The sequence below is a fragment of the Chenopodium album genome, chromosome 5 (assembly GCF_948465745.1).
Source record: "Chenopodium album chromosome 5, dcCheAlbu1.1, whole genome shotgun sequence".
NCBI lineage: Eukaryota > Viridiplantae > Streptophyta > Magnoliopsida > Caryophyllales > Amaranthaceae > Chenopodium > Chenopodium album.
In genome coordinates this window covers 52,232,462-52,238,461 of record NC_137838.1, presented here as the reverse complement: position 1 = coordinate 52,238,461, position 6,000 = coordinate 52,232,462, and positions in this window count along the sequence as shown.

The window sequence follows — 6,000 nt, the reverse complement described above, 5'->3', positions numbered from 1 at the left end:
TTCAGATTATGCAATGCTCCCTCCACTTTTCAAAGATGCATGACTTCCATTTTCTCTGAGATGCTTGAAAACGAAATTGAGGTTTTCATGGATGATTTTAGTGTTGGTGGCTCGTGTTTTGACACTTGTCTTTTTAACCTTGAAAAAGTTTTGAAAAGGTGTCAAGAGACGAATTTGGTTTTAAATTGGGAAAAGTGCCATTTTATGGTTGAGGAGGGCATTGTCCTCGGCCATAAGGTTTCAAAAAATGGCATTGAAGTAGATCTGGCCAAGGTTTCGGTGATTGAAAAGTTGCCCCCTCCTACTTCCATCACGGGGGTACGGGCTTTTCTTGGGCATGCCGGTTTTTACCGGAGGTTTATCAAAGATTTTTCTTCAATTGCCAAACCCTTGACCAAATTACTCAAAAAAGAGGTTGTTTTTTACTTTAATGAGGCTTGCCTTGAGGCATTTCGTAAGCTCAAGGAAGCTCTCATTTCTTCTCCCGTTGTGCAAGCTCCGGATTGGAGCTTGCCTTTTGAGCTAATGTGCGATGCTAGTGACTTTGCAGTAGGTGCCGTTCTTGGTCAAAAGAAACAAGGAAAATCATGTGTCATCTACTACGCAAGTCGGACTCTAGATAAGGCTCAAAGGAATTACACAACAACGGAGAAAGAGATGTTAGTGGTAGTGTTTGCATTTGATAAGTTTCGGTCCTATCTCATATGCTCAAAAGTTATTGTGTACACGGATCACATCGCGGTGCGGTATCTCATGACCAAGAAAGAAGCAAAGCCTCGCTTGATCCGTTGGTTTCTCTCTCTTCAAGACTTTCACATGGAAATGAGGGACAAGAAGGGAGCGGAAAACTATGTAGCGGATCATTTTCTAGGCTACCATTTGAGAACAAGGAGGATGTACCGATTAATGATGAGATAGGATTCGAGGCCCTTATGGCTTTGGTGTCAAATTCTACCCCTTGGTACGCGGATATAGCCAACTATATTGCGTGTGGAGTCGTTCCCCCGGAGTAATCTTCTCAACAAAAGAAGAAGTTTTTCAAGGAGGTGAGAAGATACTTTTGGAATGACCCATACCTATTCAAGCAATGTGGAGATGTCCTTTATCATAAATGTGTTCCAGATCATGAAATTCAAGGTGTTCTTGAGCATTGCCACTCACTACCATGTGGAGGACATGGTGGTGTTGACAAAACAGTGGCAAAAATCTCTCAATCCTTATTGTGGTGGCCGACAATGCATAGAGACGCCCACCAATTCGTTGCGCAATGTGATAGATGTCAAAGGAGAGGAGGCATTACCAAGAGGGACGAAATGCCCCAACAAAGTATTCTAGAAGTGGAACCCTTTGATGTTTGGGGGGTAGATTTCATGGGACCTTTCGTTTCTTCTTGTGGGAATCTATATATCTTGGTAGCGGTCGATTATGTGACAAAATGGATTGAAGCCATACCCTCACCTACCAATGATCACAAGGTTGTGCTTAAGCTCCTAAAGAAGATCATCTTTCCTAGGTTTGGAGTTCCGAGGGTGCTAATTAGTGATGGAGGCTCCCATTTCGCTAAAAAGCAATTTGAAGCTCTTCTCAAGAGATATGGCGTTCATCACAAGGTTGGATTACCTTACCACCCTCAAACTCAAGGACAAGTGGAGGTCTCAAATCGTGAAATCAAAAATCTTCTTGAAAGGATGGTGAACAAATCAAGGAAAGATTGGTCTCTCAAACTAGATGACACGCTATGGCTCTTAGGACGGCGTACAAGACTCCAATCGGCACAACCCCTTATAGGTTGGTCTATGGCAAGGCTTGTCACTTGTCGGTTGAATTGGAATACAAGGCTTGGTGGGCTATCAAGGAGCTTAATATGGATTTGTCTTTGGCCGGTGAGAAGAGATTACTGAAGCTCAATGAACTTGAAGAGCTTAGGGATGATGCTTATGAGAGCTCAAGAATGTATAAGGAGAAGACTAAGAAATGGCATGACCAACATATTCGAAACAAGAGCTTTAAGGTTGGAGATAAGGTCTTACTCTTCAACTCAAGGCTTCGCTTGTTTCCGGGTAAACTCAAGTCTAAGTGGTCGGGGCCTTTTGTGGTATCGAAGACTACTCCTTATGGTTCTTTTGAGTTAGATGCGAATGGGAACAAGTTCATGGTCAATGGTTCTCGTTTGAAGCATTACTTTTGCAAAGAAGAAGTTGGTGTGATCGAGTGTCTAAGGCTTGACCCTTTGGGTCCTAAGCCACCCTCTTGAATGAATTTTCCTCATGGTCAAGCTACTGACCTTATAAAGAAGCGATTCCGGGAGCCAACCCGAGTTTCTAACCCTTTTCTACTTTCTTCTTTTCTTGTTGCTTTTATTTTTCTATCTACAATTTTGGATTGTTGGGATTTATGAGTTTTGATTGTGTTTGGATTTATGATATGCTTTGCATCTAGCATGATGGTATGGTGTTTAGATGTGTGTTAAGGACAATTTTTACTTGTGCAATTTTTTTTTAAGGGAGTTTGGCTGAACCGCTTTATGTTCGGCCACTGCAGCATTTTCAGGGAATTATGGCAGCATTCTACCAAAAAGTTCAAACTTGCATTTTGACAGAAGGTTCGACCGAACCTAGGAATGGTTCGACCGAACTTTTACTATAGTTCGGCCGAACTGTCCTTGGTTCGGTCACTCCTCAATTTTTGAAAAATTTCTGTAACATTCTGCCAAAATTTGCAAAAATCAAGTTCTAGTTAAGGTTCGACCGAACCCTGGGTTGGTTCGACCGAACTTGTTCTGTAGTTCGACCGAATTGTCCCTAGGTTCGGTCACTCCTCCATTTTTGCAAAATTGTTGTAACATTCTGCCAGGATTTGAAAAAATTGATCTGCAGCTTAGGTTCGACCGAACCTTGGTTATGTTCGACCAAACTTTTACTATATTTCGGCCGAACATACCCCTGGTTTGGCCGAACCATACCTCAGTTTTGAAAAAAAAAAAAAACGATGCTACCATTTATTATTGCTGCAAATTTTCGTGGCTTATCACTTCCATTTTCGCATCCCCCCTTCTCCATTCTCCTCCTTCTCACTCTAAACCTCCATTACAACCCCTCTTACAACCTCAAATCTCTATCAAAATCACTCCAATCTTCACTTTTTCTCACTTATTTTCCATCCTCCACTCAATTTCTACAATCTCCACCAAAAATTCCTCACAAAAATCCCATTTTTTCATTTTCCCCAATTTCAAGGGTTTGAGTGCTTTGGTGTTTTTGGGTTTCTACTTGCTTCTAATCAATTGTGGTATGGTTTTCCTAGATTTTGCAAGTTTATTTCTTCAATTTCTCATAGTTTTACCATGTTTTACATGTTTAAGTATGAATTTTTGTATTCTTGAAATTGTTAGTAATAACTTGATTGATTCATGTGGTTCTTTGAATTTACTTGTTGAAAATGATTGGTTGTTGATAGTAGAACATGTTGTTATGATGATTATGCATGTTTTCATTGGTTTTATTTTGATCTTAATATCTTTGCTTAAGAATGTTGATTTCATACTAGGGTGTTCATGTTACTATTTCATGATTGAGAAATTCATGAGTTGGATGTTGTTGGAGATTGTTGTTCATTGTTTTGGTTTGTTTTTGATGGATTGATGAATGATTATCATGAAAATTAGAGGACATCATGCCAAATTTCATCTAGACTTTGTTAGGACTCATGTAGGAATGACATAGGATTTCTTATTCAAGCCTTGGTTCAAATGTATTCATGCATGCCTTGAATTGTATACTCTCATGCATACACTTTTACCTTGGTTAGCTTCTTATGTCATTTCTTATCAATTTGTTCTAATGATATGCTCTTGGTGAATTTGTAGAATCAAAATGTTCGGCAAAGGCAAAGGAAAATCAAAGAGGAAGAGAGTGGGAGAATCTTCAGGACCACAATTCCCACCTCCTCCCGGCATCAATGATCACGGCATTGTTGCTTCGGACGAGAAATTTTGGCCCATCTATGAGTCACTCATCAAGCGTCCAATCCGTTCTACCAGATTCTTTTGCCCCCAAACTTTGAGGAAGCTAGGTATTTTAGATGAGGTGGTCAGGTTGGCTCAGAACTTTGGATGGGGTGACTTCATTCACCTTCACGCTTACACTTATGAGCGTGTAACTTTGGAATTCCTTTCCTCTCTTCGCAAGGAGGTCATTGAGCCGGAGGATGATGATGAGGATCCTCAACTTATGATCCACTTTAGAATGTTCAACAAGGATCACTCTTTAACGGAAAGTGAGCTAAATGAGATATACTTTTGGCATGCCACCGGACTTGATCACCCATCCGAAATGACCTCCACTCATCGCATACCCTACAACGAGCAAGAGTGGTGGAGGAGTATCACCAACAAGGATAGGTTTCAAACCAACTCCTCAAAGGTCAACAATATCATTCACATAGCCTTGAGGTATTTTGTGCGGCTTCTCCCATATGTCGTGTTCTTCAAAGCAAACCTCGGCTCAATGGTAAAGGATGAGGTTGCTTACCTATTCTTGGCCGATAACCCTCAGCGGCTCAAATTTCAATGCTCTGCCACCTTCATCCAACGGCTCTTGGATACTAGGGATAACCGTCTCGGTGATGAGATCTTCATAGGTGGCATGATTACTATTATTGCTCTTTGTTTGAAGAATGGATCATACAAAGATCAAATTGAATTGCTCCCACCCGTGCACCAATCCCGAGAGGAGCTCACCGACGAGTCCCCTCCCTATGCTCTTTCCATAAGCGCCCTCCGTCACAACCGCTTCATCAACTACACCACTAGCAAGCGCCGATTCATCCTCTTGGTCGATAGGGAGATAGAGTGGTGTATCCTCCCGGACCCCACCCTCACTACGGTGGACCACTCCGCTCCTCTCAAATGGAAGATCCTTCAGCAAAACATCCCCAATGAGCTGAGACGATCTAGAGCCCGGGGTGGAATTCCTCAACCTCCACCGGCCCCCCAAGCAGAGCAATTCGTCCCCCCCTTTCAGGGGGGAGGTGAGGCATCTTCCTCTTCTTCCATCCCTCCTTTTGATCTAAATGACCTTCGTAGTACCCTCGATGATATCCGTTGAGACAATCAAGCTTCCATTGAGCAATGGGGGTACTACGCGAGGGCAAATTATGACAATCTTGTGCAAGCGGGCATTCAAGCGCCCTATGTTAACTACCCTTACCACCCTCCTCAAGAGGGTCCGGTCAATCATTGGGGGCCCTATGACCCTCAGAACCCCACCCCCCCCCCCCTTGCTACGCCTATTGGGAAAGTCCCATCAACCCTACCTAACGCGTTGGCACCCCACCATACAACCCCTATCGTCCGGGTGGGTGTAATCCGGCTTATGACCCGACATCCACATCTACCCCTACTCCTTTTGATGACGGTTGGGGTGACCAAGGGTGGCCCTATGATCAGTTCAACCAACCCTTCCACCCTTTCATGGACACTCCCGAGTTTGATCCTTCTAACCCCCCCTCAACCTAGGGGGCGCGGAGATGATAACCCATGATGAGGGTTCCCTTCCCTCCCCCCCCCCCCGGTCTTCTAACTTGTAACTTTTTCTCGGGATGAGCAAAAGAATAGTGTGGGGGAGGATGTCCTTTTGGTTGGTTGAAGTGTACATAGGAGGGTAGAGTGGTAGGGTAGTAGCTTGCACATAAGGAGGATAGTGAGGATAGTGGCCTTGTTATTGTTGATGGCGTTGTGATGGTGATGTTGTAATGATGATGTGACGGTGATGTGATGAGATGGTGATTTTGTGATGATGATGATGTGGTGATGTGATGGTGATGATGATGATGTTGTATGATTATTTTTGCTGATTTCTGATGATTTCCTTCTATGATCCTTGAGTTTTTGTAGGTGGAGATTCTCCCAAGAAAAAAAATCTAAATTCCCGAAAATCCAAATCCCCTTAATCCAAACTTTGTAGATAGCTTTTTTTTTATTTAATTTTCTTCTTTTTGTTT